We start from the raw sequence: 26,685 nt of genomic DNA on the forward strand, positions 1-26,685 counted from the left end.
TAGCAAGATTTTCATTCTTTGTGAAGTGCAGATATACCTGAAAAAAACAGTTTTAAGTATCTCTTTTCAGAACAGTCACTAATGCGAGAAGAAAATGAAAGTAGTTATACTGAAAAATTAAGTTGAAGTAGTATGGAGGAAATCGGAAAAAAAATCTGAGAAATATCAACATAAAGTGCTAAGGATCTTTAAGATTTTGTGTATCTTGAGGTTTATTTTATGAGATTTTTCACCTCCCTCTTCTTACTGATAGTGCAGCAGAGAACAACATGATTGTGACAGACAGGAATGAGGATCCAGAGGGTTCTCATTGGCTTTGTCCTTGGACTAATCTGGTTTGTGGAAATGTCTGAATTGTGACAGAGGCACATAGTGAAAATGAAAAAAAAAAAACATGATTGTAATGTAACAGAAACCTGTCAGAACTGGGATTCAAACCCACGCCTTAAGTAGAGACTGCGACCTGAACGCAGCGCCTTGGACCGCTCGGCCATCCTGACAAGCACAACTGTGGAAAATTCACACTTTCTAAAAACAAACACATTTTTTGTTTGGCCCCAAAAATGCAAATTTTGAACTGAAAATTTATAACGCCTTTGACATTGCCTTGCAATGCTGTAGCTTTAACTTTGTAGGTTGCTGAAATAGCTCAGTTGGGAGAGCGTTGGACTGAAGATTTAAAGGTCCCTTGTCCGATCCCGGGTTTCAGCACGCAGTTTTTAAGCATGAGTGATTTGAGATAAAGTTCTTTTTACATATGCATTTCGCAAGATTTTCATTCTTTGTGAAGTGCAGATATACCTGAAAAAAACAGTTTTAAGTATCTCTTTTCAGAACAGTCACTAATGCGAGAAGAAAATGAAAGTAGTTATACTGAAAAATTAAGTTGAAGTCGAAGTAGTATGGAGGAAATCGGAAAAAAAATCTGAAAAATATCAACATAAAGTGCTAAGGATCTTTAAGATTTTGTGTATCTTGAGGCTTATTTTATGAGATTTTTCACCTCCCTCTTCTTACTGATAGTGCAGCAGAGAACAACATGATTGTGACAGACAGGATTGAGGATCCAGAGGGTTCTCATTGGCTTTGTCCTTGGACTAATCTGATTTGTGGAAATGTCTGAATTGTGACAGAGGGACATAGTGAAAATTAAAAAAAAAACAAACATGATTGTAATGTAACAGAAATCTGTCAGAAGTGGGGTTCGAACCCACGCCTCAAGTAGAGACTGCAACCTGAACGCAGCACATTGGACCGCTCGGCCATCCTGACAAGCACAACTGTAGAAAATTCACACTTTCTAAAAACAAACACATTTTTTGTTTGGCCCCAAAAAATGCAAATTTTGAACTGAAAATGTATTAACGCCTTTGAGTTTGCCTTGCAATGCTGTAGCTTTAATCTTATAGGTTGCTGAAATAGCTAAGTTGGGAGAGTGTTAGACTGAAGATCAAAAGGTCCATGGTCCGATCCCGGGTTTCAGCACGCTGTTTTTAAGCATGAGTGATTTGAGATAAAGTTCTTTCTCCATATGCATTTAGCAAGATTTTCATTCTTTGAGAAGTGCAGATATACCTGAAAAAAACAGTTTTAAGTATCTCTTTTCAGAACAGTCACTAATGCGAGAAGAAAATGAAAGTAGTTATACTGAAAAATTAGGTTGAAGTCGAAGTAGTATGGAGGAAATCGGAAAAAATCTGAAAAATATCAACATAAAGTGCTAAGGATCTTTAAGATTTTGTGTATCTTGAGGCTTATTTTATGAGATTTTTCACCTCCCTCTTCTTACTGATAGTGCAGCAGAGAACAATATGATTGTGACAGACAAGATTGAGGATCCAGAGGGTTCTCATTGGCTTTGTCCTTGGACTAATCTGGTTTGTGAAAATGTCTGAATTGTGACAGAGGGACATAGTTAAAATGACTAAAAAAAAAAACATGACTGTAATGTAACAGAAACCTGTCAGAAGTGGGATTCGAACCCACGCCTCAAGTAGAGACTGCGACCTGAACGCAGCACATTGGACCGCTCGGCCATCCTGACAAGCACAACTGTAGAAAATTCACACTTTCTAAAAACAAACACATTTTTTGTTTGGCCCCAAAAATGCAAATTTTGAACTGAAAATTTATTAACGCCTTTGAGTTTGCCTTGCAATGCTGTAGCTTTAACTTTGTAGGTTGCTGAAATAGCTCAGTTGGGAGAGCGTTAGACTGAAGATCTAAAGGTCCCTGGTCCGTTCCCGGGTTTCAGCATGCTGTTTTTAAGTATGAGTGATTTGAGATAAAGTTCTTTCTCCATATGCATTTCGCAAGATTTTCATTCTTTGTGAAGTGCAGATATACCTGAAAAAAACAGTTTTAAGTATCTCTTTTCAGAACAGTCACTAATGCGAGAAGAAAATGAAAGTAGTTATACTGAAAAATTAAGTTGAAGTCGAAGTAGTATGGAGGAAATCGGAAAAAAAATCTGAGAAATATCAACATAAAGTGCTAAGGATCTTTAAGATTTTGAGTATCTTGAGGTTTATTTTATGAGATTTTTCACCTCCCTCTTCTTACTGATAGTGCAGCAGAGAACAACATGATTGTGACAGACAAGATTGAGGATCCAGAGGGTTCTCATTGGCTTTGTCCTTGGACTAATCTGGTTTGTGGAAATGTCTGAATTGTGACAGAGGGACATAGTGAAAATGAAAAAAAAAAAAAAAACATGACTGTAATGTAACAGAAACCTGTCAGAAGTGGAATTCGAACCCACGCCTCAAGTAGAGACTGCAACCTGAACACAGCGCCTTGGACCTCTCGGCCATCCTGACAAGCACAACTGTGGAAAATTCACACTTTCTAAAAACAAACACATTTTTTGTTTGGCCCCAAAAAATGCAAATTTTGAACTGAAAATTTATTAACGCCTTTGAGTTTGCCTTGCAATGCTGTAGCTTTAATCTTATAGGTTGCTGAAATAGCTCAGTTGGGAGAGTGTTAGACTGAAGATCTAAAGGTCCCTGGTCCAATCCTGGGTTTAAGCACGCTGTTTTTAAGTATGAGTGATTTGAGATAAAGTTCTTTCTCCATATGCATTTAGCAAGATTTTCATTCTTTGTGAAGTGCAGATATACCTGAAAAAAACAGTTTTAAGTATCTCTTTTCAGAACAGTCACTAATGCGAGAAGAAAATGAAAGTAGTTATACTGAAAAATTAAGTTGAAATCGAAGTAGTATGGAGGAAATCGGAAAAAAATCTGAGAAATATCAACATAAAGTGCTAAGGATCTTTAAGATTTTGTGTATCTTGAGGTTTATTTTATGAGATTTTTCACCTCCCTCTTCTTACTGATAGTGCAGCAGAGAATAAAATGATTGTGACAGACAGGAATGAGGATCCAGAGGGTTCTCATTGGCTTTGTCCTTGGACTAATCTGGTTTGTGGAAATGTCTGAATTGTGACAGAGGGACATAGTGAAAAGGAAAAAAAAAAAACATGATTGTAATGTAACAGAAACCTGTCAGAAGTGGGATTCGAACCCACGCCTCAAGTAGAGACTGCGACCTGAACGCAGCGCCTTGGACTGCTCGGCCATCCTGACAAGCACAACTATGGAAAATTCACACTTTCTAAAAACAAACACATTTTTTGTTTGGTCCCAAAAATGCAAATTTTGAACTGAAAATTTATAACGCCTTTGAGTTTGCCTTGCAATTCTGTAGCTTTAACTTTGTAGGGTGCTGAAATAGCTCAGTTGGGAGAGCGTTAGACTGAAGATACAAAGGTCCCTTGTCCGATCCCGGGTTTCAGCTTGCTGTTTTTAAGTATGAGTGATTTGAGATAAAGTTCTTTCTCCATATGCATTTAGCAAGATTTTCAATCTTTGTGAAGTGCAGATATACCTGAATAAAACAGTTTTAAGTATCTCTTTTCAGAACAGTCACTAATGCGAGAAGAAAATGAAAGTAGTTATACTGAAAAATTAAGTTGAAGTCGAAGTAGTATGGAGGAAATCGGAAAAAAAATCTGAGAAATATGAACATAAAGTGCTAAGGATCTTTAAGATTTTGTGTATCTTGAGGTTTATTTTATGAGATTTTTCACCTCCCTCTCCTTACTGATAGTGCAGCAGAGAACAACATGATTGTGACAGACAGGAATGAGGATCCAGAGGGTTCTCATTGGCTTTGTCCTTGGACTAATCTGGTTTGTGGAAATGTCTGAATTGTGACAGAGGGACATAGTGAAAATGAAAAAAAAAAAAACATGATTGTAATGTAACAGAAACCTGTCAGAAGTGGGATTCGAACCCACGCCTCAAGTAGAGACTGCGACCTGAACGCAGCGCCTTGGACCGCTCGGCCATCCTGACAAGCACAACTGTGAAAAATTCACACTTTCTAAAAACAAACACATTTTTTGTTTGGCCCCAAAAATGCAAATTTTGAACTGAAAATTTATTAACGCCTTTGAGTTTGCCTTGCAATGCTGTAGCTTTAACTTTGTAGGTTGCTGAAATAGCTCAGTTGGGAGAGCGTTAGACTGAAGATCTAAAGGTCCCTGGTCCGATCCCGGGTTTCAGCACGCTGTTTTTAAGCATGAGTGATTTGAGATAAAGTTCTTTCTCCATATGCATTTGGCAAGATTTTCATTCTTTGAGAAGTGCAGATATACCTGAAAAAAGCAGTTTTAAGTATCTCTTTTCAGAACAGTCACTAATTCGAGAAGAAAATGAAAGTAGTTATACTGAAAAATTAAGTTGAAGTCGAAGTAGTATGGAGGAAATCGGAAAAAAAATCTGAGAAATATCAACATAAAGTGCAATGGATCTTTAAGATTTTGTGTATCTTGAGGTTTATTTTATGAGATTTTTCACCTCCCTCTTCTTACTGATAGTGCAGCAGAGAACAACATGATTGTGACAGACAGGAATGAGGATCCAGAGGGTTCTCATTGGCTTTGTCCTTGGACTAATCTGGTTTGTGGAAATGTCTGAATTGTGACAGAGGGACATAGTGAAAAGGAAAAAAAACAAAAACATGATTGTAATGTAACAGAAACCTGTCAGGAATGGAATTCGAACCCACGCCTCAAGTTGAGACTGCAACCTGAACGCAGCGCCTTTGACTTCTCGGCCATCCTGACAAGCACAACTGTGGAAAATTCACACTTTCTAAAAACAAACACATTTTTTGTTTGGCCCCAAAAAATGCAAATTTTGAACTGAAAATTTATTAACGCCTTTGAGTTTGCCTTGCAATGCTGTAGCTTTAATCTTATAGGTTGCTGAAATAGATCAGTTGGGAGAGTGTTAGACTGAAGATCTAAAGGTCCCTGGTCCGATCCTGGGTTTAAGCACGCTGTTTTTAAGTATGAGTGATTTGAGATAAAGTTCTTTCTCCATATGCATTTAGCAAGATTTTCATTCTTTGTGAAGTGCAGATATACCTGAAAAAAACAGTTTTAAGTATCTCTTTTCAGAACAGTCACTAATGCGAGAAGAAAATGAAAGTAGTTATACTGAAAAATTAAGTTGAAATCGAAGTAGTATGGAGGAAATCGGAAAAAAAATCTGAGAAATATCAACATAAAGTGCTAAGGATCTTTAAGATTTTGTGTATCTTGAGGCTTATTTTATGAGATTTTTCACCTCCCTCTTCTTACTGATAGTGCAGCAGAGAACGACATGATTGTGACAGACAAGATTGAGGATCCAGAGGGTTCTCATTGGCTTTGTCCTTGGACTAATCTGGTTTGTGGAAATGTCTGAATTGTGACAGAGGGACATAGTGAAAATGAAAAAAAAAAAACATGACTGTAATGTAACAGAAACCTGTCAGAAGTGGGATTCAAACCCACGCCTCAAGTAGAGACTGCGACCTGAACGCAGCGCCTTGGACCGCTCGGCCATCCTGACAAGCACAACTGTGGAAAATTCACACTTTCTAAAAACAAACACATTTTTTGTTTGGCCCCAAAAAATGCAAATTTTGAACTGAAAATTTATTAACGCTTTTGAGTTTGCCTTGCACTGCTGTAACTTTAATTTTGTTGGTTGCTGAAATAGCTCAGTTGTGAGAGTGTTAGACTGAAGATCCAAAGGTCCCTGGTCCGATCCTGGGTTTCAGCTTGCTGTTTTTAAGTATGAGTGATTTGAGATAAAGTTCTTTCTCCATAAGCATTTAGCAAGATTTTCAATCTTTGTGAAGTGCTGATATACCTGAATAAAACAGTTTTAAATATCTCTTTTCAGAACAGTCACTAATGCGAGAAGAAAATGAAAGTAGTTATACTGAAAAATTAAGTTGAAGTCGAAGTAGTATGGAGGAAATCGGAAAAAAAATCTGAGAAATATGAACATAAAGTGCTAAGGATCTTTAAGATTTTGTGTATCTTGAGGTTTATTTTATGAGATTTTTCACCTCCCTCTTCTTACTGATAGTGCAGCAGAGAACAACATGATTGTGACAGACAGGAATGAGGATCCAGAGGGTTCTCATTGGCTTTGTCCTTGGACTAATCTGGTTTGTGGAAATGTCTGAATTGTGACAGAGGGACATAGTGAAAATGAAAAAAAAACAAAAAACATGATTGTAATGTAACAGAAACCTGTCAGAAGTGGGATTCGAACCCACGCCTCAAGTAGAGACTGCGACCTGAACGCAGCGCCTTGGACCGCTCGGCCATCCTGACAAGCACAACTGTGAAAAATTCACACTTTCTAAAAACAAACACATTTTTTGTTTGGCCCCAAAAATGCAAATTTTGAACTGAAAATTTATTAACGCCTTTGAGTTTGCCTTGCAATGCTGTAGCTTTAACTTTGTAGGTTGCTGAAATAGCTCAGTTGGGAGAGCGTTAGACTGTAGATCTAAAGGTCCCTGGTCCGATCCCGGGTTTCAGCACGCTGTTTTTAAGCATGAGTGATTTGAGATAAAGTTCTTTCTCCATATGCATTTAGCAAGATTTTCATTCTTTGAGAAGTGCAGATATACCTGAAAAAAGCAGTTTTAAGTATCTCTTTTCAGAACAGTCACTAATGCGAGAAGAAAATGAAAGTAGTTATACTGAAAAATTAAGTTGAAGTCGAAGTAGTATGGAGGAAATCGGAAAAAAAATCTGAGAAATATCAACATAAAGTGCAATGGATCTTTAAGATTTTATGTATCTTGAGGTTTATTTTATGAGATTTTTCACCTCCCTCTTCTTACTGATAGTGCAGCAGAGAACAACATGATTGTGACAGACAGGAATGAGGATCCAGAGGGTTCTCATTGGCTTTGTCCTTGGACTAATCTGGTTTGTGGAAATGTCTGAATTGTGACAGAGGGACATAGTGAAAAGGAAAAAAAACAAAAACATGATTGTAATGTAACAGAAACCAGTCAGAAGTGGGACTCGAACCCACGCCTGAAGTAGAGACTGCGACCTGAACGCAGCGCCTTGGACCGCTCGGCCATCCTGACAAGCACAACTATGGAAAATTCACACTTTCTAAAAACAAACACATTTTTTGTTTGGCCCCAAAAATGCAAATTTTGAACTGAAAATTTATAACGCCTTTGAGTTTGCCTTGCAATGCTGTAGCTTTAACTTTTTAGGTTGCTGAAATAGCTCAGTTGGGAGAGCGTTAGACTGAACATCTAAAGGTCCATGGTCCGATCCCGGGTTTCAGCATGCTGTTTTTAAGCATGAGTGATTTGAGATAAAGTTCTTTTTCCATATGCATTTAGCAAGATTTTCATTCTTTGTGAAGTGCACATATACCTGAAAAAAACAGTTATAAGTATCTCTTTTCAGAACAGTCACTAATGCGAGAAGAAAATGAAAGTAGTTATACTGAAAAATTAAGTTGAAGTCGAAGTAGTATGGAGGAAATCGGAAAAAATCTGAAAAATATCAACATAAAGTGCTAAGGATCTTTAAGATTTTGTGTATCTTGAGGCTTATTTTATGAGATTTTTCACCTCCTTCTTCTTACTGATAGTGCAGCAGAGAACAACATGATTGTGACAGACAAGATTGAGGATCCAGAGGGTTCTCATTGGCTTTGTCCTTGGACTAATCTGGTTTGTGGAAATGTCTGAATTGTGACAGAGGGACATAGTGAAAATGAAAAAAAAAAAAAACATGACTGTAATGTAACAGAAACCTGTCAGCAGTGGGATTCGAACCCACGCCTCAAGTAGAGACTGCAAGCTGAACGCAGCGCCTTGAACCGCTCGGCCATCCTGACAAGCACAACTGCTGCAAATTCACACTTTCTAAAAACAAACACATTTTTTGTTTGGCCCCAAAAATGCAAATTTTGAACTGAAAATTTATTAACGCCTTTGAGTTTGCCTTGCAATGCTGTAGCTTTAAGTTTGTAAGTTGCAGAAATAGCTCAGTTGGGAGAGCGTTAGACTGAAGATCGAAAGGTCCCTGGTTCGATCCCGGATTTCAGCACGCTGTTTTTAAGCATGAGTGATTTGAGATAAAGTTCTTTCTCCATATGCATTTAGCAAGATTTTCATTCTTTGAGAAGTGCAGATATACCTGAAAAAAATAGTTTTAAGTATCTCTTTTCAGAACAGTCACTAATGCGAGAAGAAAATGAAAGTAGTTATACTGAAAAATTAAGTTGAAGTCGAAGTAGTATGGAGGAATTCGGAAAAAAAATCTGAGAAATATCAACATAAAGTGCAATGGATCTTTAAGATTTTGTGTATCTTGAGGTTTATTTTATGAGATTTTTCACCTCCCTCTTCTTACTGATAGTGCAGCAGAGAACAACATGATTGTGACAGACAGGATTGAGGATCCAGAGGGTTCTCATTGGCTTTGTCCTTGGACTAATCTGGTTTGTGGAAATGTCTGAATTGTGACAGAGGGACCAAACAAAAAACAAACACATTTTTTGTTTGGCCCCAAAAAATGCAAATTTTGAACTGAAAATTTATTAACGCCTTTGAGTTTGCCTTGCAATGCTGTAGCATTAACTTTATAGGTTGCTGAAATAGCTCAGTTGGGAGAGCGTTAGACTGAAGATCTAAAGGTCCCTGGTCCGATCCCGGGTTTCAGCACGCTGTTTTTAAGTATGAGTGATTTGAGATAAAGTTCTTTCTCCATATGCATTTAGCAAGATTTTCACTCTTTGTGAAGTGCAGATATACCTGAAAAAAACAGTTTTAAGTATCTCTTTTCAGAACAGTCACTAATGCGAGAAGAAAATGAAAGTAGTTATACTGAAAAATTAAGTTGAAGTCGAAGTAGTATGGAGGAAATCGGAAAAAAAATCTGAGAAATATCAACATAAAGTGCTAAGGATCTTTAAGATTTTGTGTATCTTGAGGTTTCTTTTATGAGATTTTTCACCTCCCTCTTCTTACTGATAGTGCAGCAGAGAATAACATGATTGTGACAGACAAGATTGAGGATCCAGAGGGTTCTCATTGGCTTTGTCCTTGGACTAATCTGGTTTGTGGAAATGTCTGAATTGTGACAGAGGAACATAGTGACAATGAAAAAAAACCCAAACATGATTGTAATGTAACAGAAACCTGTCAGAAGTGGGATTCGAACCCATGCCTCAAGTAGAGACTGCGACCTGAATGCAGCGCCTTTGACCGCTCGGCCATCCTGACAAGCACGACTATGGAAAAATTCACACTTTCTAAAAACAATTACATTTTTTGTTTGGCCCCAAAAATGCAAATTTTGAACTGAAAATGTATTAACGCCTTTGAGTTTGCCTTGCAATGCTGTAGCTTTAACTTTGTAGGTTGCTGAAATAGCTCAGTTGGGAGCACGTTAGACTGAATATCTAAAGGTCCTTAGTCCGATCCCGGTTTTCAGCATGCTGTTTTTAAGCATGAGTGATTTGAAATAAAGTTCTTTCTCCATATCCATTTAGCAAGATTTTCATTCTTTGTGAAGTGCAGAAATACCTGAAAAATACAGTTTTAAGTATCTCTTTTCAGAACAGTCACTAATGCGAGAAGAAAATGAAAGTAGTTATACTGAAAAATTAAGTTGAAGTCGAAGTAGTATGGAGGAAATCGGAAAAAAAATCTGAGAAATATCAACATAAAGTGCTAAGGATCTTTAAGATTTTGTGTATCTTGAGGCTTATTTTATGAGATTTTTCACCTCCCTCTTCTTACTGATAGTGCAGCAGAGAACAACATGATTGTGAAAGACAAGATTGAGGATCCAGAGGGTTCTCATTGGCTTTGTCCTTGGACTAATCTGGTTTGTGGAAATGTCTGAATTGTGACAGAAGGACATAGTGAAAATGAAAAAAAAGAAAACATGATTGTAATGTAACAGAAACTTGTCAGAAGTGAGATTCGAATCCATGTCTCAAGTAGAGACTGCGACCTGAACGCAGCGCCTTGGATCGCTCAGCCATCCTGACAAGCACAACTGTGGGAAATTCACACTTTCTAAAAATAAACAAATTTTTTCTTTGGCCCCAAAAAATGCAAATTTTTCAACTTAAAATTTATTAACGCCCTTGAGTTTGTCTTGCAATGCTGTAGCTTTAACTTTGTAGGTTGCTAAAATAGCTCAGTTGGGAGAAAGATAAGGTGGTGTCACACACAACGACAACGACGTCGCTGCTACCATTTTCTGTGACGTTGCAGCGACGTCCCGTCGTTGTCGGTGTGTGTGACATCCAGCAACGAGCTGGCCCCTGCTGTGAGGTCGCCGCTCGTTGCTGAATGTCCAGCTTCATTTTTTGGTCGTCGCTCTCCCGCTGTGACTCACAGATCGCTGTGTGTGACAGCGACGAAATGAAGGGAGCAGGAGCCGGCATCTGGCAGCTGTGGTAAGCTGTAACCAAGGTAACCATCGGGTAACCAAGGTGGTTACCCGATATTTACTTTCGTTACCAGCCTCCGCCGCTCTCACGGTGCCAGTGCCGGCTCCTGCTCTCTGCACATGTAGCTGCAGTACACATCGAGTAATTTACCCGATGTGTACTGTAGCTAGGAGAGTAGGGAGCCAGCACTAAGCAGTGTGCACGGCTCCCTGCTCTCTGCACATGTAGCTGCAGGACACATCGTGTAATTAACCCGATGTGTACTGTAGCTAGGAGAGCAAGGAGCCAGCGCTCAGTGTGCGCGGCTCCCTGCTCTCTGCACATGTTGCAGCACTGTCGTTATGATCGCTGCTTCGGCAGCTGTTTGACAGCTAAGCAGCGATCATAACAGCGACTTACAAGGTTGCTGCTACGTCACAGAAAATGGTGACGTAACAGCGACGTCGTTGTCGCTGTCGTTTAGTGTGACCCCAGCTTAAGACTGAAGATCTAAAGGTCCTTGGTAAGATCCCGAGTTCCAGCACTCTGCTTTAAAGCAATAATTATTTGAGATAAAGTTCTTTCTCCATATGCATTTAGCAAGATTTTCATTCTTTGCGAAGTGCTGATATACCTGAAAAAAACAGTTTTAAGTATCTCTTTTCAGAACAGTCACTAATGCGAGAAGAAAATGAAAGTAGTTATACTGAAAAATTAGGCTGAATTCGAAGTAGCATGGAGGAAATCGGAAAAAAATCTGAGAAATATCAACATAAAGTGCTAAGGATCTTTAAGATTTTGTGTATCTTGAGGTTTATTTTATGAGTTTTTTCACCTCCCTCTTCTTACTGATAGTGCAGTAGAGAACAACATGATTGTGACAGACAGAATTGAGGATCCAGAGTGTTCTTATTGGCTTTGTCCTTGGTCTAATCTGGTTTGTGGAAATGTCTGAATTGTGACAGAAGGACATAGTGAAAATGAAAAAAAAGAAAACATGATTGTAATGTAACAGAAACCTGTCAGAAGTGGGATTCAACCCCACGACTCAAGTTGAAACTGCAACCTTAGCGCTGCGCCTTGGACCCCTCGGCCTTCCTGACAAGCACAACTGTGGCAAATTCACACTTTCTAAAAACAAACAAATTTTTTCTTTGGCCCCAAAAAATGCAAATTTTGAACTGAAAATTTATTATTGCCTTTGAGTTTGCCTTGCAATGCTGTAGCTTTCACTTTGTAGGTTGCTGAAATAGCTCAATTGGGAGAGCATTTGACTGAAGATTTCAAGGTTCTTGGTAAGATCCCAGGTTTCAGCATGCTGTTTTTAAGCATGAATGATTAAAGATAAAGTTCTTTCTCCATATGCATTTAGCAAGATTTTCATTCTTTGTGAAGTGCTGATATACCTGAAAAAAAAACAATTTAAGTACCGTATTTTTCATACTATAAGACGCACCGGACTATAAGACGCACCCTGGTTTTAGAGGAGGAAAATAGGAAAATAAAACTTTAAGCAAAAAAATCTGGTCATGACACGCTGTTATGGGGCGAGGATTTGCTGCTGACACTGTTATGGGGGTACTGTCCCCAAATTCTCTACTAAGGTACCCCATCCTGGTAATGATCCTCCTGCCTTGTATATGATCCTGCTATAAACCCCCATCCTGCTCATATACCAGCATCCTGCTCATATTCCCTCATCCTGTTCATATACCCCCATCATATTGATACACCCCCCATCCATCCTATTGATATTTCCCCCATCCATACTGCTCATATACTCCCATCCTGCTCATATACTCCCATCCTGCTCATATACTCCCATCCTGCTCATATACTCCCATCCTGCTCATATACCCCCATCCTGTTCATATACCCCCATCCTGTTCATATACCCCCATCCTGTTCATATACCCCCATCCTGTTCATATACCCCCATCCTGCTCATATACCCCCATCCTGTTCATATACCCCCATCCTATTCATATACCCCCATCCTGTTCATATACCCCCCATCCATCCTGCTCATATACTCCCATCCTGCTATATGCCCCCATCGTGCTTATATATATCATCCTGGTATATGGCCTGTATCCTATAGCACAGAGAAAAATAATAAACGTTTATACTCACCTTTTCTTCACTCCCTCCAGCACCGATCATCTTCCTCTCAGCGGTAATGATCTGTGTGTGTGGAGCCATTCCCGTGCAGCATTGCGATGTCTTCCTGTCTGTGCCGATCAGCTAATCAGCACATATCAGCTGACCGGCACAGACAGGAAGACATCGCGTGCTGCAGAGAGACGGCTCCACACACGGGGACGGGTGAGTGTACTGATTCACTGCACCCCGCGCTGATGATGACGCGTGGGGGGCAGTGAATACAGCCGCACATGATCACTCCAGGCTGTAACTGCCAGGGGTGATAATGCGGACCGGCTCTTTACTATGCGCGCGTCCCAGCTTATCCTCCCGCCCACCTGCCAGTGCCGGCTTCAGCGCTGAGAGATGGGCGGGATGATGGGCGTGCATATGTAATGAGTGGGCCCTCGTGGTCACGGCAGGCGCTGCTGCTGCCTGCTCGTGCCCCCGATGACACGCTCCACCGCAGCACCCTCGTTCCCGGCCGCAGCCCTATAGTCAGACCATAAGACGCACCCCCAAATTTCCCCCAACATTTGGGGGGAAAAAAGTGCGTCTTATGGTCCAAAAAATACGGTATCTCTTTTCAGAACAGTCACTAATGCGAGAAGAAAATGAAAGTAGTTATACTGAAAAATTAGGTTGAATTCGAAGTAGCATGGAGGAAATCGGAAAAAAATCTCAACATAAAGTGCTAAGGATCTTTAAGACTTTGTGTATCTTGAGGTTTACTTTATGAGTATTTTCACCTCACTCTTCTTACTGATAGTGCAGCAGAGAACAACATGATTGTGACTGAGAGGATTGAGGATCCAGAGGGTCCTCTGCTTTGTCCTTTGACTAATCTGGTCCATTGGCTTTGTCCTTGGACTGAAGATCTAAAGGTCCCTGGTCTGATCCCGAGTTTCAAAACGCTGTTTTTAAGCATGAATGATTTGAGATAAAGTTCTTTCTCCATATGCATTTAGCAAGATTTTCATTCTTTGTGAAGTGCTGATATACCTGAAAAAAACTGTTATAAGTATCTCTTTTCAGAATAGTCACTAATGCGAGAAGAAGATGAAAGTAGTTATACTGACAAATTAAGTTGAATTCGAAGTAGCATGGAGGAAATCGGAAAAAAATCTGAGAAATATCAACATAAAGTGCTAAGGATCTTTAAGATTTTGTGTATCTTGAGGTTTATTTTATGAGTTTTTCACCTCCCTCTTCTTAAGGCCCAGTCACACACAACGACTTACCAGCGATCCTTAAAACGATGCGACCCGATAGGGATCGCTGATAAGTCGCTGGTGAGATGTCACACAGTCAGACCTTACCAACGATGTGGAAACGATACAGGTGATAGTGCAGCAGACAACAACATTATTGTGACAGATAGGATCGAGGATCCAGAGGGTTTCTATTGTTTTTGTCCTTGGACTTATCTGGTTTGTGGAAATGTCTAAATTGTGACAGTAGGACAGCAAAAATGAAAAAAAAAAACATGATTGAAATGAAACAGAAAAGTGTGACTGGGCCTTAAGAAGAGGAAGGTGAAAAACTCATAAAATAAACATCAAGATACACAACAAACCTTAAAGATCCTTAGCACGTTCTGTTGATATTTCCCAGAATTTTTTCCGATTTCCTCCATGCTACTTCGAATTCAACTTAATTTTTCAGTATAACTACTTTCATTTTCTTCTCTCATTAGTGACTGTTCTGAAAAGAGATAGTTAAAACTGTTTTTTTCAGGTATATCGGCACTTGACAAAGAATGAAAATCTTGCTAAATGCACATGGAGAAAGAACTTTATCTAAAATCATTCATGCATAAAAACACCATGCTGAAACATGGGATCGGACCAGGAACCTTTAGATCTTCAGTCTAACGGTCTCCCAACTGAGATATTTCGGCAACCTACAAAGCTAAAGCTACAGCATTGCATGGCAAGCTCAAAGGCGTTCAATACATTTTCAGGTCAAAATTTGCATTTTTTTGGGGCCAAACAAAAAATTTGTTTGTTTTTAGAAAGTGTGAATTTTTCACAGTTGTGATTGTCAGGATGGCCGAGCGGTCCAAGGAGCAGCGTTCAGATCGCAGTCTCTACTTGAGGCGTGGGTTTGATTCCCACTTCTGACAGGTTTCTGGTACATTACAATCATGTTTTTTTTTTTTTTTTCATTTTCACTATGTCCCTCTGTCACAATTCAGACATTTCCACAAACCAGATTAGTCCAAGGACAAAGCCAATGAGAACCCTCTGGATTCTCAATCCTGTCTGTCACAATCATGTTGTTCTCTGCTGCACTATCAGTAAGAGGGAGGTGAAAAATCTCATAAAATATACCTCAAGATACACAAAATCTTAAAGATCCTTAGCACTTTATGTTGATATTTCTCTGATTTTTTTCCGATTTCCTCCATGCTACTTCGACTTCAACTTAATTTTTCAGTATAACTACTTTCATTTTCTTCTCGCATTAGTGACTGTTCTGAAAAGAAATACTTAAAACTGTTTTTTTCAGGTATATCAGCACTTCACAAAGAATGAAAATCTTGCTAAATGCACATAGAGAAAGAACTTTATCTCAAATCACTCATGCTTAAAAACAGCGTGCTGAAACCCGGGACCGGACCAAGGACCTTTAGATCTTCAGTCTAACGCTCTCCTAACTGAGCTATTTCAGCAACCTACAAAGTTAAACCTACAGCATTGCAAGGCAAACTCAAAGGCGTTAATAAATTTTCAGTTCAAAATTTGCATTTTTTGGGGCCAAACAAAAAACTTGTTTGTTTTTAGAAAGTGTGAATTTTTCACAGTTGTGATTGTCAGGATGGCCGAGCAGTCCAAGGCGCGGCTTTCAGATCGCAGTCTCTACTTGAGGCGTGGGTTCAAATGCCACTTTTGACAGGTTTCTGTTACATTACAATCATGTTTTTTGTTTTTTTTCATTTTCACTATGTCCCTCTGTCACAATTCAAACATTTCCACAAACCAGATTAGTCCAAGGACAAAGCCAATGAGAACCCTTTGGATTTTCAATCCTGTCTGTCACAATCATGTTGTTCTCTGCTGCACTATCAGTGAGAAGAGGGAGGTGAAAAATCTCATAAAATAAACCTCAAGATTAGAGTTGAGCGCGGTTCTAGGTTCGAGGTTCTCCAGTTCTAGGCTCGAGTGATTTTGGGGGCTGTTCGAGATCGAACTAGAACTCGAGCTTTTTGCAAAAGCTCGATAGTTCTAGATACGTTCGAGAACGGTTCTAGCAGCAAAAAGCAGGGCTTTTTACAGCTACAGTGTGCAGGGAGCAATCCTGGCAGCCTGCCACAAGCTGGTAACCAAGATAAACATCGGGTATCCAACCAAAGCGCTTTGGTTAGTTACCTGATGTTTATCCTAGTTACGTGCAGGAAGCCCACACTTCCCCGCTCAGCTCACTCCACCCCCTCCTGCCCGTGGCATTTACACATACATACACACACACACACGGTCCCGCTCGGCTTACCTGCGGTGATGAAGTCCCGCCATCCCGACCTCAGCGCTGTCACTGTCCTCCATGGCCGCCGCTTGTCACATCACCTTCTCTCGCTTCCGACTAGAGACTGTCTAGCGGTGACGTCACGGGCCTCTCGCGATACTTGGTGTGAAGGCGACGGTCATTGAACTCAGTGACAGGGGCTGTCAGTGTGCTGGAGATCAGCGCAGGTAATGTACCTCGCTGACAGCAGCACTTGTCATCCCCTGCAGTGACCTGGGCTGACCCATTGATGTTAGCTCAGGTCACTGCATTGCTCTCCCAGCCAATGGGGAACATCCTGCTCTTCATTGACTGGGACAGTGTGGATCATCATGGCAACCCCTTGGATTACAGCAGACCTGGATTTGTTTTTCATTCTAATAAATTGGTTAAAGAGGGAATGTTTTGGGGAGTGTTTTTTCAAATAAAAATGTGTTTGTCGTCTATTTTTTTTATTACTGACTGGGTTGGTGATGTCGGGTATCTGATAGACGCCTGACCTCACCAACCCCAGGGCTTGATGCCAGGTGACATTACACATCTGGTATTAACCCCATATATTACCCCGTTTGCCACCGCACCAGGGCGCGGGATGAGCTGGGGCGAAGCACCAGGATTGGCGCATCTAATGGATGCGCCACTTCTGGGGCGGCTGCGGCCTGCTATTTTTAGGCTGGGGAGAGTCCAATAACCATGGACCTCCCTAGTCTGAGAATATCAGGCCCTAGCTGTCTGCTTTACCTTGGCTGGTGATCCAATTTTGGGGGACCCCTACGTGGTTTTTTTTTTAATTATTTATTTAATTTAAAATAACAGCGTGGGGTGCCCTCAGTTTTGGATTACCAGCCAAGGTGAGGTTGCCAGCTGTGATCTGCAGGGTGCAGCCGTCTGCTTTACCCTAGCTGGCTACAAAAATAGGGGGAACCCTACGTCATTTTTTTTTTCATTTTTTTGGCTAAATACAAAGTTAAGCACCCGTTAGTGCCACATGAAAGGCACCAAAGGGTGCTCCACTTTTTCAACACTTTTTCAACACTTTTTCAACACTTTTTCAACACTTTTTCAACACTTTTTATCCATTTTTTCTCCACTTTTTCTACATTTTTTTCTACATTTTTTCTACATTTTTTCTCCACTTTTACTCCACTTTTTCTCCACTTTTTCTCCACTTTTTCTCCACTTTTTCTCCACTTTTTCTCCACTTTTTCTCCACTTTTTCTCCACTTTTTCTCCACTTTTTCTCCACTTCTTCTCCACTTCTTCTCCACTTCTTCTCCACTTTTTCTCCACTTCTTCTCCACTTCTTCTCCACTTCTTCTCCACTTTTTATCCACTTTTTATCCATTTTTTCTCCACTTTTTCTCCATTTTTTTCTCCACTTTTTATCCATTTTTTCTCCACTTTTTCTCCACTTTTTCTCCACTTTTTATCCATTTTTTCTCCATTGTTTCTCCACTTTTTCTCCACTTTTTCTCCATTTTTTTCTCCACTTTTTCTCCATTTTTTTCTCCACTTTTTCTCCACTTTTTCTCCACTTTTTCTCCGTTCTTTTTCTCCGTTCTTTTTCTATGGTCGGTCTACCCATTAGCTCTGCCACGCATACTGTAGCTCTACACCTACTGCACATGTTACTTTATGATTGACATCTCTTTCATACCAGAGCTGTCTAAGCCTATTCTGACCCCATATTTGTCATTACTATATTGTCCTTGTACTGTATTATGACATTTGTATCATGTGTTTCATTTCTTGCTGTGTTGCAATTTTTTTGCTGCTTCCCAATTGTACCTCTACATTGTTCGAGTTTTTGTTATTGTTCTCTCACTCTTATGTGATACTGATTATTGTCATTTTTCATGATTACATGCAGATAAGTCCAATCTGACGAAGGCTCAGGCCGAAACGTCATTTGTAACTTGTTTTGGACAAAAACATATATGCTTATGAAAATTTTTTTTTCTTAATACGGACCAATAAAGAGTGATTTTGCATTACTATCCGTTGTGACTTACTGACTTAGTCTGGGAGATTTAGAGTGCCGAGGTTACTCACTAATTTTATCTATTATTACCTCTGAGCACCTATATACCAGTGAGCAGAGCTTCCTCTACAGTAGTTCTCCTGATTAGGCATGCCCTTACCTCATGATAGGGCATTGCAGCTTTGGTAGCAACCATTACGACATGGACTCTGCTGCTGTGGACCCGGGGAGAGTGAGTGCAGATTCATTGCACCCACACTCCTCACATGAAGGGTCCGCACTCCTAGAAAATGGGGGATACGTTCCCTGAGTGTCTCCCCCCATATTCTAGACGGTCCAGAGTCGTCGTGGGACTCCTTTATTTTTTTTCTTACAATAAATTGGTGAAAGAGGAAATGTTTTGGGGACTGTTTTTTCAAATAAATTTCTTTTGTCGATTTTTTTTTTTGTTAGTACTGACAGTTTATGATGTTGGGTATCTAATAGACGCCATGACATCACAAACTGCTGGGCTTGATCTCAGGTGACTTTACAGCTAGTATCAACCCGATTTATTACCCCGTTTGCCACTGCACCAGGGCACGGGATGAGCTGGGGTGAAGCGCCAGGATTGGCGCATCTAGTGGATGCGCCACGTCTGGGGTGCCTGCGGCCTGCTATTTTTAGGCTGTGAAGGCCCAATAACTATGGACCTTCCCACCCTGAGAATACCAGACCACAGCTGTCCGCTTTACCTTGGCTGGTGATCCAATTTGGGGGGGACCCTACTTTTATTGTGTAATTATTAATATTTATAAAATAATTATAAAAAAGAGCCTGAGGGGACCTCCACATTGGATCCCCAACCACGGTAAAGCTGCCAGCTGTGGTTTTCAGGCTACAGCCGTCTGCTTTACCCTAGCTGGCTATCAAAAATGGGGGGACCCAACGTCATTTTTTTTTTAACTATTTTTTAAATAGAAAAAATTAATGGGCTTCCCTGTATTTTGATTGCCAACCAAGGTAACGGCAGGCAGATGGGGGTGGCAACCCATAGCTGTCTGCTTTATCTGCTGAGAATCAAAAATACCGCGGAGCGCTACGTCATTTTTTTAAAGATTTATTTTTACAGCACTGTGATGTCCAGCAATCAAAATACAGGGAAGCCCATTTTGTTTTTAGTTATTTAAATAAATAATTAAAAAAAATATATATGGGCTCCCGCTGCATTTTTTGTATTGCTAGCTAAGGGTAATCCAAGCAGCTACTGGCTGCTAACCCCCACTGCTTGGTGTTACCTTCACTGGCAATGGAAAATCCAGGGAAGCATTTTTTATTTTTTTTGCCAAAAAACTACAAAAAAAGTACGTGAGCTTCGCCATATTTTTGTATGCTAGCCAGGTATAGCAGGCAGGTGCTGGAAGAGTTGGATACAGCGCCAGAAGATGGCGCTTCTATGAAAGTGCCATTTTCTGAGGCGGCTGCAGACTGCAATTCGCAGCAGTGGGGCCCAGAAAGCTCAGGCCAACCTGTGCTGCGGATTCCAATCCCCAGCTGCCTAGTTGTACCTGGCTGGACACAAAAATGGGGCGAAGCCTACGTAATTTGTTTTCTAATTATTTCATGAAATTCATGAAATAAAAAAAGGGCTTCCCTTTATTTTTGGTTCCCAGCCGGGTACAAATAGGCAACTGGGGGTTGGGGGCAGCCGTACCTGCCTGCTGTACCTGGCTAGCATACAAAAATATGGCGAAGCCCACATAATTTTTTCAGGGGGCAAAAAACTTCTGCATACAGTCCTGGATGGAGTATGCTGAGCCTTGTAGTTCTGCAGCTGCTGTCTGTCTGTATGGAGAAGAGCAGACAGCAGCTGCAGAACTACAAGGCTCAGCATACTCCATCCAGGACTGTATGAAGAAGTTTTTTGCCCACCAAAAAAATGACGTGGGCTTTGCCATATTTTTGTATGCTAGCAAGGTACAGCAGGCAGCCACGGGCTGCCTCCAACCCCCAGTTGCCTATTTGTACCCGGCTGGGAACCAAAAATATAGGGAAGCCCGTTTTTTTTTAATTATTTCACTTATTTCATGAAATAATTAAAAAACAAATGACGTGGGCTTCGCCCCATGTTTGTGTCCAGCCGGGTACAACTAGGCAGCTGGGGATTGGAATCCGCAGCACAGGTTAGCCCGAGGTTTCTGGGCGCCTCTGCTGCGGATTTCAGTCCGCAGCCGTCCCAGAAAATGGCGCTCTCATAGAAGCGCCATCATCTGGCGCTGTATCCAACTCTTCCAACAGCCCTGGAGCCGGGTGGCTTGTTGGGTAATCATGAGTTAATACTGGCTTTGTTTTACTAGCCAGTATTAAGCCAGAGATTCTTAATGTCAGGCACGTTTGACCCGGCCATTAAGAATTTCCAATAAAGGGTTAAAAAAAAGACACCACACAGAGAAAAAATACTTTAATAGAAATAAATACACAGACACATTAGAGACTCCATCTTTATTACCCCCAGTCAGCCCTCCACGATCCTGCTGTTCTGTCTTCTTTCGTTCTAGTGTAGTAGTAGTGACGATTGCAGTGAGGATGAGGTTCACCAGCCCATCACTTGGGGCTGGGGAACCTCATCCTCACTACAATCCTCAATAGTGTAGTAGTAGTGACGATTGTAGTGAGGATGAGGTTCACCAGCCCATCACTTGGGGCTGGGGAACCTCATCCTCACTACAATCCTCACTACAATCAGGAAGCAGCGTGCAGCCTTCACTCCGTGAGTGATCAGTGCTGGCTGTCAGCGGTAACAGCGGTAACGCTGACAGACGCGTTACCATAGCAACGGTGCTCTCGGAGCTGCAGTTAGCGGTGACGTCACCGCTAACTGCGTTGCTATGGCAACGGTGATCTCCGTTAATGACCGGCTGTGTCAGCCGGTCCCTAACGGAATGGGGAGTCGACCGTGTGCTAGAGCATGTCGCCGGTACACGGCGATACACATATGTGCACCGTGTACCGGAGAGATGCACTCGCAGGTCCTACATGACGCGTCATAGTCATGTGACCAGTCTATAGCCAATGAGATAATAGCCACGTGACTGGTCACATGGCTATTTTGACGTCACGATAGGTCCTGCATCACTGCTGGCCGTGCCGGTCACCGGGAGGATTCAGCGATCATCGGATGCAATAGCGGCAGGAGACAGAGTGCAGAAGGGATCGCTGGGACCGGTAAGTGTTATGGCAATGTTTATTAACTGTTTGTGTACATTTATAATGCATTTTTATGTGTTTGTGATTGCCTACCATTATAGCCTACAGGTTCGAGTTTGGTTCGTCGAACGTTCGACGAACCGAAATCGAACGGGACCCCCGTTCGGCGAACCGACCTCGAGCCGAACCGGGACCGGTTCGCTCATCTCTACTCAAGATACACAAAATCTTAAAGATCCTTAGCACTTTATGTTGATATTTCTCAGATTTTTTTCCGATTTCCTCCATGCTACTTCGACTTCAACTTAATTTTTCAGTATAACTACTTTCATTTTCTTCTCGCATTAGTGACTGTTCTGAAAAGAGATACTTAAAACTGTTTTTTTCAGGTATATCAGCACTTCACAAAGAATGAAAATCTTGCTAAATGCACATAGAGAAAGAACTTTATCTCAAATCATTCATGCTTAAAAACAGCATGTTGAAACCCGGGATCGGACCAGGGACCTTTAGATCTTCAGTCTAACGCTCTCCCAACTGAGCTATTTCAGCAACCTACAAAGTTAAAGCTACAGCATTGCAAGGCAAACTCAAAGGCGTTAATAAATTTTCAGCTCAAAATTTGCATTTTTTGGGGCCAAACAAAAAATTTGTTTGTTTTTAGAAAGTGTGAATTTTCCACAGTTATGCTTGTCAGGATGGCAGAGCAGTCCAAGGCACTGCGTTCAGGTTGCAGTCTCTATTTGAGGCGTGGGTTCGAATCCCACTTCTGACAGGTTTCTGTTACATTACAATTTTTTTTTTTTTTTTTTCATTTTCACTATGTCCCTCTGTCACAATTCAGACATTTCCACAAACCAGATTAGTCCAAGGACAAAGCCAATGAGAACCCTCTGGATCCTCAATCCTGTCTGTCACAATCATGTTGTTCTCTGCTGCACTATCAGTAAGAAGAGGGAGGTGAAAAATCTCATAAAATAAACCTCAAGATACACAAAATCTTAAAGATCCTTAGCACTTTATGTTGATATTTCTCAGTATTTTTTTCCGATTTCCTCCATACTACTTCGACTTCAACTTAATTTTTCAGTATAACTACTTTCATTTTCTTCTCGCATTAGTGACTGTTCTGAAAAGAGATACTTAAAACTGTTTTTTTCAGGTATATCTGCACTTCACAAAGAATGAAAATCTTGCTAAATGCATATGGAGAAAGAACTTTATCTCAAATCACTCATGCTTAAAAACAGCATGCTGAAACCCGGGATCGGACCAGGGACCTTTAGATTTTCAGTCTAACGCTCTCCCAACTGAGCTATTTCAGCAACCTACAAAGTTAAAGCTACAGCATTGCAAGGCAAACTCAATGGCGATAATAAATTTTCAGTTCAAAATTTGCATTTTTTGAGGCCAAACAAAAAATGTGTTTGTTTTTAGAAAGTGTGAATTTTCCACAGTTGAGCTTGTCAGGATGGCTGAGCGGTCCAAGGCGCTGCGTTCAGGTCGCAGTCTCTACTTGAAGCGTAGGTTCGAATCCCACTTCTGACAGGTTTCTGTTACATTACAATCATGTTTTTTTGTTTTTTTTTCATTTTCACTATGTTCCTCTGTCACAATTCAGACATTTCCACAAACCAGATTAGTCCAAGGACAAAGCCGATGAGAACCCTCTGGATCCTCAATCCTGTCTGTCAAAATCATCTTGTTCTCTGCTGCACTATCAGTAAGAAGAGGGAGGTGAAAAATCTCATAAAATAAACCTCAAGATACACAAAATCTTAAAGATCCTTAGCACTTTATGTTGATATTTCTCAGATTTTTTTCCGATTTCTTCAATGCTACTTCGATTTCAACTTAATTTTTCAGTATAACTACTTTCATTTTCTTCTCTCATTAATGACTGTTCTGAAAAGAGATACTTAAAACTGTTTTTTCAGGTATATCAGCACTTCACAAAGAATGAAAATCTTGCTAAATGCATATGGAGAAAGAACTTTATCTCAAATCACTCATACTTAAAAACAGCGGCCTGAAACCCGGGATCGGAACAGGGACCTTTAGATCTTCAGTCTAACGCTCTCCCAACTGAGCTATTTCATCAACCTACAAAGTTAAACCTACAGCATTGCAAGGCAAACTCAAAGGCATTAATAAATTTTCAGTTCAAAATTTGCATTTTTTGGGGCCAAACAAAAAATGTGTTTGTTTTTAGAAAGTGTGAATTTTCCACAGTTGTGCTTGTCCGGATGGCTGATCGGTCCAAGGTGCTGTGTTCAGGTCGCAGTCTCTATTTGAGGCGTGGGTTTGAATTCCACTTCTGACATGTTTCTGTTACATTACAATCATGTTTTTTTTTTTTTTTCATTTTCACTATGTCCCTCTGTCACAATTCAGACATTGCCACAAACCAGATTAGTCCAAGGACAAAGCCAATGAGAACCCTCTGGATCCTCAATCATGTCTGTCACAATCATGTTGTTCTCTGCTGCACTATCAGTAAGAAGAGGGAGGTGAAAAATCTCATAAAATAAGCCTCAAGATACACAAAATCTTAAAGATCCTTAGCACTTTATATTGATATTTCTCTATCGTTTCATTGGGGGACACAGGACCATGGGTTATGCTGCTGTCACTAGGAGGCTGACACTAAGTAAACAGAAAAAGTTAGCTCCTCCCCAGCAGTATAACCCCTGAGCCGGAGGCGGGCTCAATCAGTTTTTTGCTTAGTGTCGTAGGAGGCTGATGTGGGCTGACTGGGCCCCCTTCAGCCACTTGATTTTTTTGCGTATTTTTTCATTTTTTCTCGGCGACGCTCGTCGCTCTCATCTGTGGTACTTCTCTGTTTCTGCAGGTATCGTACTTCTCTTCCTCAGCTCTCGCAGCCCGGTGGGTACCACTCCCTAGGGTCGCAGAGGTTTGAGTCTTCGGGCCCTCGCCCCCGTCCATTCCCGCGGTACCAATGCCTGGTGTGTTCGTGTGGGGCAGAATCTTCCTGGGCACCCCCTATCCGCTCTGCGGTATCACCCCAAAGGGCGCAAGGGGCTCGGCAAATAGGGACTGGACCACAGCGCGTCTCGATCTAGGATGGGGCCCGCAGCGCTGCTACATTTAGGGGCTTCCACCCCCCACCAGCGTCCACCTCCCTGCCTTCTTCAGCCGGCTTCCTGGTGCCCGCAGCCATCCCTTCTGCGAGCGGAGCACACAGGAGCATGTGCAGAGTCTCAGCCTGCACTCTGGAGTGCGCCGTGGATCAGGTAGGACACCCTCTCCTACCTTCTCCCCCTCGGGCGGCTGCAGAAATTTAGGCCCCGGTCTGGGCCTAGTCGCCGGCCACCCCCGCTACGTCCGCGGAGCTCCCTGCAGACTCCTAGGTCGGGCGGATTCGAATCGCGGCTGCGACGCCGCCTTGCGGCCGGGTTCGCCGGCGCTGCCTCTGCCCGCGCGGCATCGTCAAAATTTAGCCCCCAGCTTCGGCCTGGTCCTCGGCGTCCCAGGCCCGCCTCCTGTGCAGCGCTATTGGCCGCCGGCCTCTCCTTCTCCGCCCTCCGCTCTGCCCCAGGCATCACCAGGGGGGTGGGGGATATTTTTTCCCGCTCCCTCAGTGTTCATTTTATTTAAAAAAAAAAAAAAAAAAGATTATGGCAGACTCCCGGTCTGCGGATTGCTGAGGCTGCAGCAACTTTTTTCAGGGAAAAACAGAACACACTCTTATATTTAGTGTATATTTTTTATATTGGGTCGATTTTTTATTAAAAATACGTGCATGATTTTTCATACATTGACTCCTACATTGCTTATGGGAGCACTTGTTTTCTATCACGTTTTTTAGTACATAGCGTTTCCAGCTCGACTTTTTAGTTATTTTGGGCCGGTAAGCCCAAGACTCGGTCCCCTCTTTTGTGAATTATTTTCAAGAAGATGTCAGATTGCTGTTGACCCCTGCCGGCCGGTTAACGCCCTGTCTCAGGCCATAACTCCCCTCGCTGCGTCCCTCGGGTTCGTGCGCATGCGCCACGTCCCCGGCCGATGCTCGGTCATACCATCCATAGGACTGGCGCAATCCCCTCGGGGAGGTGAGTCCCATACCAGGGACCTTTTTTCCTATGCTGGAAGCGGACCCGCCAGGTCTCGTCCTTTGTGGCCCCCCCAGTTTCCACTTATCCCCCAGGTCCAGACTGTCCTTCCTCCGGCAGTCTTCCAACCTCTCGGGTGATGGCCCAGGCTTCCACCTCTGCTGGATTCTGAGCAGGACCTAGATGTCTTGGCGCATGACGAATAGCCTGCTACAAATGGTGAGTCAAGCCGTAAGGCTACGGACAGCCCTCTTCTCTCCGTGCACGCAGGTCTCCCTTAAGACATTTGAAGCAGACCCCTATGTGCTCAGGGGACATCCAGAGCTCGCTGAGTTACCGCGGGCTCACAGACAACTACCAGACACGAAGTTGACCAGCAGTAAGTCTTGTCATTGTCTTTTTTCCCTTCTCCAAGGCGATTTCGGAGATAAGGGGCATACTAAACTGGAGTCGCTGATGATCACAGACGGCAACCAGACACGGCGTTTACCAGCGGTAAGTCGTGTTATTGTCATTATCATTCCCCCAAAGGGCTCTGGAGAGAGGGGGCATGCCACTTTGCAGAGAACAAGGTGGGGGCCACTGCGGTTTTCAGTGGACATCCAGTTCGCACGGTGACTGCGTGATCATGGATAATCTCCGGACGCGATTTTTCCCAGTGGTAAGTCCATTTATTTGTCTTACCCCTTCTCGAAGGGGGCTCCGAAAGGAAGCGGCACGCTACCCTTTATGCGACCCGCCTGGGTCCCTCCGGGCTTCTCGTCACTATCGTGCCGCTCCGCAAGGACTTCGCGGACACCATACGCAGCGGTCCACGTCCCACCTATGCCGACCCAGGGCTGGGTATCTTCTTCAGTGAGTACCCTCTCTTCACAAACCTGATGTCTGCCCGCTACTCGACCTGAACCTCTAGCATCAGTGTGCCCACCATCGAGACCTCTGACTCGGGATCAGGAACGCAGATTCGACATCTAGGAAGTCGCTGACTTTTTTTTCGACTTTCGGGAACGCTCCTTCGGAGATA

General features: G+C 42.0%; 4 non-coding genes across 4 annotated transcripts; 1 reads left to right on the forward strand and 3 right to left on the reverse strand.

The window, feature by feature from the left end:
* Nucleotides 1–4,278: 4,278 nt before the first annotated feature.
* On the reverse strand, nt 4,279–4,361 carry TRNAL-CAG (transfer RNA leucine (anticodon CAG)). Its single transcript has one exon. It is a non-coding gene; the product is annotated as a tRNA-Leu (tRNA).
* A 2,238-nt stretch (nt 4,362–6,599) lies between these two features.
* TRNAL-CAG (transfer RNA leucine (anticodon CAG)) lies at nt 6,600–6,682 on the reverse strand. The gene has a single exon. It is a non-coding gene; the product is annotated as a tRNA-Leu (tRNA).
* Nucleotides 6,683–6,821: 139 nt separating this feature from the next.
* TRNAY-GUA (transfer RNA tyrosine (anticodon GUA)) lies at nt 6,822–6,894 on the forward strand. Its single transcript has one exon. It is a non-coding gene; the product is annotated as a tRNA-Tyr (tRNA).
* A 15,946-nt stretch (nt 6,895–22,840) lies between these two features.
* Nucleotides 22,841–22,913, reverse strand: TRNAF-GAA (transfer RNA phenylalanine (anticodon GAA)). Its single transcript has one exon. It is a non-coding gene; the product is annotated as a tRNA-Phe (tRNA).
* Nucleotides 22,914–26,685: the final 3,772 nt, after the last annotated feature.

The sequence above is a fragment of the Anomaloglossus baeobatrachus genome, chromosome 1 (genome assembly GCF_048569485.1).
Source record: "Anomaloglossus baeobatrachus isolate aAnoBae1 chromosome 1, aAnoBae1.hap1, whole genome shotgun sequence".
In the NCBI taxonomy this organism is placed as follows: domain Eukaryota; kingdom Metazoa; phylum Chordata; class Amphibia; order Anura; family Aromobatidae; genus Anomaloglossus; species Anomaloglossus baeobatrachus.